Here is an 11,301-nt window from a genome sequence, read left to right as displayed (position 1 = left end):
ACTTCAACGCTTCACTCCGTTGCACACACAACTAAGCCCAGCGGAGGGTCATCCCTTAGACCATTCGCTCTATTATGGCCGCAAAGAACTCGAGGAGCAAAGATAGAATCTATCACGTCGGAGGGTAAAGGAGACGCTCATGTACCTCTGATAAGTGCTTGTGCGATACGAATGCGAAGCGTTCATTCCTTATGTTGAGCATTACGTTTCTCGGGTTTTTACACTAATATGTGTGTTTTTATCTTACTTTTATGCAGGTAGGGTTGTGAGGCCGAGTATGAAGGAAATAGGCCAATGTGGATCATAATGCACCAATTTTGGAGGAAATCTTGCTAAGGGTCAAACGCGAAGACATATGTCAGGTGTGAGATGCTAGAGTCTGTGCCAACCTCCTCGTATTAGAGTGGGCACATCCATTTGGAGGGGCACAAAGGCAGTCACATTCGAGCATTCCGACTTATGCACATAGAACAAGAGCTCCACCAACGTGTACACCATTGAAGAAGCAAGTGATCCACGACGTGAACGTGTACCCGTTTGCGTTACCCCGATGAAAATATGGAATTGGGAAGCTATTCGGGACGAATACTGTAGTAGAGCACTGTAGCAACACCGTAGCAGCACTGTTCACAACCGACCGAGAAACCAGAGAAACAGAGAATCCACACGTGTGTGTTGAAATTCTGTACGGGCGCGTGTAGCCGCCCGATTCCAGTCCTATTTAAAGCCGATTCAGCCCCGATTTTGGTATTTTTTTCTCAATCTCTTCCCCAACTTGCGAGAGGGCTTCGGCTAGGGTTTCAAGGTGTATTGGCCAAGGTTTTGGAGAGGTTCTATGGCTCCGACATCGTCATTCCTTAGGAAGAAGGTTGGTAGGGGAGCTTCCGTCGAGACGTATCCTATACCGGATGAGGGAATCCTTGGACGACGAGTAGAGGACTTTCCACAAGACCATCAACACGACTATCGAGGGTGTTTCTTTATGGATTCTTTGATTTTACATTCTATTTCAATGATTGTACTTAGCTCCAAGGAGAGCTAAACCCCTAGTGGGTACTCGGGTATTATGAACCCTAGGATGTATTTGTTTCTTTGAACCTCTTTATTATGTTTTCAATAAATTGATGTTTATTGTGAGTTTCAACCTTGAATGCTTGATTGTATGAATATTTCCCCTAGAGTGACACTAGGGTTGAGAGTTCTTGTTGGTAACCTTGTCGCTGAGTGACACACCACGAGCTGCTAGACAAAGCTTGGCTGGAGAGGGCTGAGAGGGTGAGTCGAGAGGTACAGAGCTGTCCCCCTTTCACCTCCGCAGTGATAGATTCTACCTCCGCCCTCGAGTTCTTTACGGCTATAATAGAGTGAATGGTCTAAGGGATGAATCTACCGGGGCTTAGTTACGCATGCAACGGAGTGAAGCTACCGAGGTGATCTTAGTATCTAGGGCTCAATTGTGGTTAGGGACCTTCCACCTGAACCAAAGGGTTAGGTCTATAATAAGGAAGAGATTTATCACTTGGAATCCCTAGAGCTCATTGCAACTCTATGTGAGTGCGAGGTGTTGAGATTGTTCGATTTCTCCTCCGGGACATGTATAGAGTTAGGCATAGTTGACCTTAGATTTGGGACTATGTAATTAATGATTTCCACGACTCACTACTGCATTGATCAGGAAGCATAATAGAGGGTTCTTACACTTGAAACAATTATCCTAGGTGGAGCATTATCCGGGTACCCCATCTTTATTGATTACCTTATCCCCTTCTTTAGTTTTGCTCTCTTACTTGTTGCTTTTATTATTGAGAATTAAATCACTATCACACTCATCAGCATTGATCTTTTACATAGCTAAGAACCGAATTAAGTATTTTTATTCCCTACTCCCTGTGGATTCGATACCCGCTCACCCGGGATTATTACTTCGACAAACCCGTGCACTTGCGGGATATACGCAAGGGGACCTTGTCAAATTTTTGGCGCCCTGCTGTCGGGGAATAGGCGTTTAGAGATACTTTGCACTTTGTTTTCTTAACTATTTCACCACACATTCTATTTCATATCTTCTTATTCTATCATCGTTCTGATTTTCTTTTTCTTTCATTTTGTTGCAGCCTCGAGTTATGACCCGAGGGAATCCATCAATATTGATTGAAGGAGACCCTGAGCTTGAACGTACACTTAGAAGAAAAGGGAAAAGAACTCGTGAGCGTAACAAAGATAATTCAAATTGATTTGGAAGGAGAGGAATCGAAAAATGGCGGGGATGTAATGAGCAACAAACTAACACTATCTCGACTATGCGCACCTTCAAATGTTGGGGACACAATCGAGTATTGTGCGCCCTCCCGATTACATGCTCGTAACTTCGAGCTAAAAAGCGCCATTCATCCATATGTCGCAGCGAGTCCCACACAATTCAACGGTTTGGGCGATGAGGATCCAAATAGTCATATAGAGAACTTTCTCGAGGTGTGCGACATGCTGAAGATAAATTGGGTTACCGATGACGCCATCAAATTGAGAGCCTTCCCATTTTCCTTGAAGGGGAAAGCGAAGCAATGGCTACACTCATTACATAGAGCATCAATCACTACGTGGGAGGAGATGGTAGAAGCTTTTCTAGTCCGTTATTTCCCTCCCGGAAAATCAGCAAAGCTTAGGAATGATATCTCGTCCTTTGTTCAGTTGGAATTGGAGTCTCTATTCAAGACATGGGAAAGGTTCAAGGAGCTCCTAAGAAAGTGTCCGCAACACGGATTCCCGGATTGGATGATTGTTCAAACCTTCTACAATGGTTTAAACCCAAGCACAAGGCAACTCTTGGATGCGGTAGCAGGAGGTACCTTTGGTAGCAAAACCCCCGATGAGGCTCGTCAATTAATTGAGGAAATAGGGTTAAATAGTTACCAATGGAATGCTAGAGAGAAGAAAAAGGTGGACGGTATCCATGAAATTGATGCGGTAACCTCATTGGCGGTGCAAGTAGAGACTCTGAGTAAGAAGCTAGATCTCATAGCTTCGAATAGAGTTGCGGCTGTGACCAATTGCACCGGTTGTGGTGGAGGACATGCGCCCTTCGATTGTCCGATCTCGATTAGTGATGTTTCTTCAGTGGAAAACGTTGACTTAGTAGGTAATGGCATGAGACCTCAAGGGAACCCATATAGCAATACTTACAATTCAGGTTGGAAGAATCATCCCAACTTTTCATGGAGTAATCAAGGACCACAAAAGGCCATGGGCCACTGGGTTTCCAACAACAACAACAACCACCTCAAGTGGAAAACAGAATTTCAGGCTTGGAAACCCGAATGACGGATTTGGAGAAGCACTTGGCTAGATTTGTTCAATCTGCAAATACACAGTTTGAATCAGTCGAGGCTACACTTCGCAATCACACCGCTTCTTTGCACAACCTTGAAAATCAGGTGGGGCAAATTGCGATGTCTCTCTTTGAAAGGCCACATGGAAGTTTACCAAGCAATACGGAAACCAACACTAGAGAACATGTGAAGGCGATCACTTTGAGAAGTGGTCATGAGGTTGAAGGGAGGTTTCCGAGTGAGAAGCCGAAAGAACACGCACCCGAGGTTGTAGAGGTTGAGGAGGGAGCGAAGAAAGAGAAAGAGGTGGCACCCCACCTTTCAAGCCAAGAATCCCTTTATCCTCTAGATTGATGAATGACCAAGGGATGAACAAATGATAAGAAGTTCCCCGAGTTTATTCAAGCAACTCCACATCAACATTCCTTTTGCAGAGCCATTAGCTCAAATGCCTAAGTATGCGAAGTTCCTGAAAGACTTGTTGACCAACAAGAGGAAATTAGAGGAGAGTGCTTCAGTGGTGCTAGATGCTTCATGCTCAGCGGTGCTGTAAAAGAACATGCCGAACAAGAAGAAAGACCCGAGAAGCTTCATCATTCCGTGTAACATCGGCAACTTAGGTGAGGAAATGGCACTGGCGGATTCAGGGGCAAGTATCAAAGTCATGCCATACACATTCTTCCAAAAGCTAGGCTTGGGAGAGCCTAGGCCTACTCGGATGACTTTACAATTGGCGGACCGAATGGTGCGACATCTGAGAGGCATCATTGAAGACGTGCTTGTCAAGGTGGACAAGTACATTTTTTCCGTTGACTTCATAGTACTAGATGTCGATAAAGATGCAGATGTACCCTTGATACTTGGGAGACCGTTCTTGCGGACTTCCAAAGCATTGTTTGACATGGACGGCGGAGAGCTCACATTGAGAGTTGGAGATGACAAACTCACTTACCGCCTTGCTGAAGCTATGTGGCATTCTCTCGATTTTGATGATACTTTGTATTTCCTAGACACTACTGATGAGCTTGTTGATGAATACATGCAGGAAATGTTCAACCCGGATCCATATGAAGGTTTGTTCCACCAAGAGGAGAGTAATGAAGAAGTAATGATGCTTGGGTCGACTGAAGAAGTAACATCTACCCAGGGGATATTAAAGAAGGTGCTCTAGAAAATGAAAAGGGCTAGGAGACGCCACCAAAAATACTCCAAGATTATTGGAGACGCACATGAACCAAGAAGGTTGGATGAACAATTGCTAGGTGATCCGAAGCCCGATAATACACACTCTACCCTCAAGACACTTTGCACATCATGCTTCCAAGTCATGGGTAAGAGGGCGACTTTCATTCATGAACCCCCATGAGGTAAGACAAGATATGTCAAGCTACGTGCATTAAACAAGCGCTTCTTGGGAGGCAACCCAAGTGTTTACTGTTTTCTTATCTTTTAGTTTAGTTCGTTTGCATGAATAAATCGTTAAGTGTTGATGTCTGAATTTTTAGATGCTTGTGCTGCAATTTTATTGTGGATTTTTAAAGTCATCATGTTCTTTATGAGGAATTGCCGAAGTTTGGTCGTTTGAGCTCTATTTCATATTTTTCACTGGTAAAATTTGCATAATAGGGCAGGCTCTGAGTGTGTAAACATATTCAGAAATTTTCTGCAGAGCCTGTAGTTTGTTTTTCTAAGTCATCCAGAGAAAACACACGGGCGTGTGGAATTTCCACACGCCCGTGGGTGTATACTGCGAGCTCATCCAGGGAAGGCACAGGGGCGTGCGGTTACCCCTGTGAACGATCATGCGACTGTCACACGCCGTAGGTAATTTCCACACGGGCATGTGAATTCCTGTATAGTTGGGTAGATTTTCCCGAGAGTGCACAGGGGCGTGGACTCGCCCCTGTGGGTAACCTCGTGAACCATGTACGGGTGTGGGTAATTTCCACACACCCGTGCGATACTCTGCAGAGGAGTTCTCTCCATCCCGAGAAGACACAGGGGCTTGTGGCTGCCCTTGTGAGTTTGGCATGTGAATGTCCACTCCCGTGGGGAATTTTCTCACGGGCGTGTGTAACACTTAGTATTTTTCTCGGACATCTAGAGAAGCCACAGCGGCGTGCAGCTGCCCTTGTGATTCTGGAGCACGGGGGTGGATGTTTTCCGCATGCCCGTGAGAGAGCAGTTAGAGTCAAAGGAGCGTTTTTTCGAAAGAGCACAGGGGCGTGCGCACGCCCCTGTAGTGTTTTTGAAGTGAGGCGCACGAGCGTGGGTAATTTCCACACACACGTGTAGATGCACAGAACACCAAAAGTCGTGAGTTCTATTTAAAAGAGGATAATTCCTCTCCCTCTTCACGACATCTATTCGCCTAAAAACACTCTCACAGTATTCTCCGAGTTCAGAGTGCTAATTTGGTGGGATTTTAGTGAAATTTTCTGGCCGATTCTTCATTTTCTCACTCCATCTCGTCGGTAAGTGTTGTTTTTATCATCTTCCTTCCAAATTCATGGTTTCTAGCGATTAACATGGTTAATAATGCTTCGTTTCTACAATAGGAAAGATGATTTATGTTTAGAACAAAGTTAGAATGACTATTAAGTTGTATTTTTGGATTGTTGAAGCGTGGCCGTGCGTTTCTCACGCCCCGTGGATCCACACGGTCGTTCGGAAATTCCACAAGACCGAGTGGATTTTTGCAGCATTGGTTTATCAACTTTTTTGATCAATTTCATTTAAATCTTGCAGATTATGGCACCTAGGTCAAAGAAGCAAGCTGATAAGAGACCACGTGAGTCATCTCCTGAGCCCGAGGGCATGCGGTTTGCAATTCCAGAGCATCAGGTTCGCTATGAGCTCCTGTCGAGGCTCTGTTTTGGGCAGACTCGATTCTTAGACACGACTATATTGCGAGATCTAAAGCAGGGAGATGAGTTTGCTGATGAGATCGAGGATCTCATTTCAGAAGGTGGTTTGCGGTAGTTGCTGATGATTAGAGAGCCAGCCATCCAAGAGTTTGCACTGGAGGTTCTTTCATCATTCGAGTTCGTTAGATCATATGCGAGCTTCGATAGTGTAGACACCATTCAGTTCATAGTATTTAGACACCACCATAGCTTGAGCATCACGTAGTTTTTAGTACTACTTGGCTTGTACGAGGAGGCATTCACAGATACAGAGGAGTACACGTAGTTACCGACTGATTACCCTGGAATCTTGACCCCGCAGAGAGCTTATAGAGTGTTATGTGGTCAAAGTCAGTATGAGTCGGGGGTGTCCAAGGCCACATGCCTTTCTCGACCTGCATACAGATACTTGCATACCATTATGAGTAGGTCGGTGAATAGCCGTGGTGATAGCACTGGTGTCCTGAGCCCTCAGGAGCTACTGTACTTGTACTCGATGGTACAGCGCGTACCGATTCACTTAGGGCACATCCTGGTATAGTACATCAGACATCAGGGATACTATGCTAGACTGGGAGCGATCTTCTCAGGGCCCTACATTACAAGATTAGTGCACACATTTTTTCTATTGTTCTTGATTGTTATATGCTCACATAGCCAATGGCGGTTCACCTTAGTTGCAATGATTGTATTCTTGAGTTTAGGAGAATTTCTAACATTGAATATTTTCATGCTCTAGTTCTTACTTGAATTTCTAGGAATTTTTGCCCGATTTACCCTTAGTGCACTACTCACTCTTTGAACTCTATTGGAAACTCATGTTTGATGTTAAAGGGACTAGTTAGGTTTATTTTCTTGTGCTAAATTCTGAAAAAAAAAAAGGGGAACAAAATAGTTTTAATGTTTATTTGTGATTGTTGGGTGGAAAGAGCTACCACCTATGAAGTATGAAGCTACTCTCATAAGTCGGATACTAGCTATGCCCTAATGAGAGAAAGAGCTATCTCATAGGGATGAGTGAAAGCTACCACTCGCGTAGAAAGAGCTACCACCTCGAAAGTGTGAAAGCCACCTTAGTGGCCGCTTTGGAAAGGGCTACCGTATAGGATGTGTGAAGCTACTACTATCTTTGAAATTGTTGTCACTTGTGTAGTTAAATAAGTCCCTTATACTTAGAGCTTTGAGGAGTATACCTTGGGTTGACTTGAGTGAGTCCACACGCTTTCACGATTTCGGGTTTGTTGTCCTTATTTATTCAAGTTTTATCTAGAGTTTTGATTTTTCACATTTAGTGTTGAAATTTCCCTCACTTATAGAATGCTCTCTTTGTATACTTTGGTGAATCTAAGGCGAAGCACTTCCAATATTTTCTTCATTGATGCACAGAACGTTTTAATTTTTGCTTGAGGACAAGCAAAAGCTTAAGTGTGGGAGAGTTTGATAAGTGCATGTGCTATACGAATGCGAAGCGTTCATTCCTTATGTTGAGCATTACTTTTCTCGGGTTTTTACACTAATATGTGTGTTTTTATGTTACTTTTATGCAGGTAGGGTTGTGAGGCCGAGTATGAAGGAAATAGGCCAATGTGGATCATAATGCGCCAATTTTGGAGGAAATCTTGCTAAGGTTCAAACGCGAAGACATAGGTCAGGTGTGAGATGCTAGAGTATGTGCCAATCTCCTCGTATTCGAGTGGGCACATCCATTTGGATGGGCACAAAGGCAGTCACATTCGAGCATTCCAACTTATGCATATAAGAACAAGAGCTCCAACAACGTATACACTATTGAAGAAGCAAGTGATTCACGACGTGAATGTGTGCCCGTTTGCATTACCCCGATGAAAGTATGGAATTGGGAAGGTATTCAGGTCGAAGAGCACTGTAGTTACACTGCAATATATACTGTAGCAGCACTGTTCATAGCAGGCCGAGAAACCAGAGAAACAGAGAATCCATATGGGCGTGTGGAAATTATCCACGCCCATGTGGAAATTCCGCACAGGCGCGTGGAGCATACACGCCCGTGTAGTCACCTGATTCCAGCCCTATTTAAAGCCGATTCAGCCCCGATTTTGGTATTCTTTTCTCCATCTCTTCCCCAACTTACGAGAGGGCTTTGGCTAGGGTTTCGAGGGGTATTGGCCAAGGTTTTGGAGAGGTTCTACGGCTCCGACATCATCATTCTTTAGGAAGAAGGTTGGTAGGGGAGCTTCTGTCAAGGCGTATCCTATACCGGACGAGGGAATCCTTGGATGACGAGTAGAGGACTTTCCACAACACCATCGACACGACTATCGAGGGGGTTTCTTTGTGGATTCTTTGCTTTTACATTCTATTTCATTGATTGTAGTTAGCTCCGTGGAGAGCTAAACCCCTAGTGGGTACTCGGGTATTGTGAATCCTAGGATGTATTTGTTTCTTTGAACCTCTTTATCATGCTTTCAATAAATTGATGTTTATTGTGAGTTTCAACCTTGAATGCTTGATTGTATGAATATTTCCCCTAGAGTGACACTAGGGTTGAGAGTTCTTGTTGGTAACCTTGTGAGTGAGTGACACACCACGAGCGTTAGACAAAGCTAGGTTGGAGAGGGTTGAGAGAGTGAGTCGAGAGGTACAGGAGCATCCCCTTTCCCCTCCGGCGTGATAGATTCTACCTCCGTTCCTCGAGTTCTTTGCGGCTATAATAGTGTGAATGATCTAAGGGATGAACCTTCGCTGGGGCTTAGTTGCGCGTGCAACGGAGTGAAGCGTTGAGGTGATCTTAGTATCTAGGGCTCAATTGTGGTTAGGGACCTTCCACCTGGACCAAAGGGTTAGGTCTATAATAAGGAAGAGATTTATCACTTGGAATCCCTAGAGCTCATTGCAACTCTATGCGAGTGTGAGGTATTGAGATTGTTCGATTTCTCCTCCGGGACATGTATAGAGTTAGGCATAGTTGACCTTAGATTTGGGACTATGTAATTAAGGATTTCCACGACTCACTATTGCATTGATTAGGAAGCATAATAGTGGGTTCTTGTACTTGAAACAATTATCCTAGGTGGAGCATTATCCGGGTAACCCATCTTTATCGATTGCCTTATCCCCTTCTTTACTTTTGCTCTCTTACTTGTTGCTTTTATTGTTGAGAATTGAATCACTATTACACTCATCCTCATTGATCTTTTACATAGCTAAGAACCAAATTAAATATTTTTATTCCCTACTCCATGTGGATTCGATACTCGCTCACCCGCGATTATTACTTCGACAAACCCGTGCACTTGCGGGATATACGCAAGGGGACCTTGTCAACCTCTCGACTCACCCTCTCAACCCTCTCCAATCTAGCTTTGTCTAACGCTCGTGGTGTGTCACTCACTAACAAGGTTACCAACAAGAACTCTCAACCCTAGTGTCACTCTAGGGGAAATGTTCATCCAATCAGGCATTCAAGGTTGGAACTCACAACAAACATCAATTAATTGAAAGCATAATAAAGAGATTCAATGAAATAAATACATCCTAGGGTTCACAAATACACAAGTACCCTACTCGATAGAGAAACCCCCTCGATAGTCGTGTAAAAGCAAGTGCCCGGGTACAATCAAAGAAATAGAATGTAAAAGCAATAAATCCATTGAGAAACCCCCTCGATAGTCATGTCGAACGTCTTGTGGAAAGTCATCTACTCGTCGTTTGACAAGGTCCCCTTGCGTATATCCCGCAAGTGCACGGGTTTGTCGAAGTAATAATCCCTGGTGAGCGGGGTCGAATCCACAGGGAGTAGGGAGTAAAGACACTTAATTCGATTCTTAGCTATGTGGAGTATCAACAATGATAAGTGTGATAATGATTCAATTCTCAACAATTAAAAGCAACAAGTAAGAGAGCAAAAGTAAGGAGGAGGTAAGGCAATCGATAAAGATGGGGTACTCGGATGATGCTTCACCTAGGATAATCGCTTCAAGTGCAAGAACTCTCTATTATGCTTCCTAATCAATGCAATGGTGAGTCATGGAAATCCTTACATACATAGTCCCAAATCTAAGGTCAACTATGCCTAACTCTATTCATGTCCCGGAGGAGAGATTAAATAACCTCTCAACATCGCACTCGAATAAAGTTGCAATGAGCTCTAGGGATTATAAGTGATAAATCGCTTCCTAATTATAGACCTAACCCTTTGGTCTAGGCAGAAGGTCCCTAGCCACAATTAAGCCCTAGATACTAAGATCCTCTCAATGCTTCACTCCATTGCACGCGCAACTAGGCCCCATCAGAGGTTCATCCCTTAGACCATTCACTCTATTATGGCCGCAAAGAACTTAAGGAACGGAGGTAGAATCTATCACTTCGGAGGGGAAAGGGGACGCTCCTGTACCTCTCGACTCACCCTCTCAACCCTCTCCAACCTAGCTTTGTCTAACGCTCATGGTGTGTCACTCACTCACAAGGTTACCAACAAGAACTCTCAACCCTAGTGTCACTCTAGTGGAAATGTTCATACAATCAACCATTCAAGGTTGGAACTCACAATAAACATCAATTTATTGAAAGCATAATAAAGAAGTTCAATGAAACGAATATATCCTAGGGTTCACAATCACCCAAGTACCCACTATGGGTTTAGCTCTCCATGGAGCTAAGTACAATCAAAGAAATTGAATGTAAAAGCAATGAATCCACAAAGAAACCCCCTCGTTGGTCGTGTCGATGGTCTTGTAGAGAGTCCTCTACTCGTCTCAAAGGATCCTTTGTCCGGCCTAGGATACACCTCGTCGGATCGATGCCGACGAAAGCTCTCCCAATAACATTCTTCCAAACGACGCACGATGTTGGAGTCATAGAACCTCTCCAAAACCCTAGCCAATACCCCTCAAAACCCTAGCCGAAGCCCTCTCTCAAGTTGGGGAAAAGATGGAGAAAAGAATACCAAAATCGGGGTTGAATCGGCTTTAAATAGGGCTAGAATCGGGAAACTCCACGGGCGTGGACACTACAAGCGCCCTTGCAGAATTTCCACAAGGGCGTGGATAATTTCCACACGCCCGTGTGGATTCTCTGTTTCTCTGATTTCT

General features: G+C 44.2%; 1 non-coding gene across 1 annotated transcript; it reads right to left on the bottom strand.

Moving 5' to 3' along the window:
- Positions 1–2,655: 2,655 nt before the first annotated feature.
- LOC120267873 lies at positions 2,656–2,762 on the bottom strand. The gene has a single exon (XR_005538611.1). It is a non-coding gene; the product is annotated as a small nucleolar RNA R71 (small nucleolar RNA).
- Positions 2,763–11,301: the final 8,539 nt, after the last annotated feature.

Source organism: Dioscorea cayenensis, chromosome 1, assembly GCF_009730915.1.
Source record: "Dioscorea cayenensis subsp. rotundata cultivar TDr96_F1 chromosome 1, TDr96_F1_v2_PseudoChromosome.rev07_lg8_w22 25.fasta, whole genome shotgun sequence".
In the NCBI taxonomy this organism is placed as follows: Eukaryota; Viridiplantae; Streptophyta; class Magnoliopsida; order Dioscoreales; family Dioscoreaceae; genus Dioscorea; species Dioscorea cayenensis.
The sequence above is the reverse complement of the archived record's forward strand: the minus strand, read 5'-3'. Positions and strand labels throughout refer to the sequence as shown.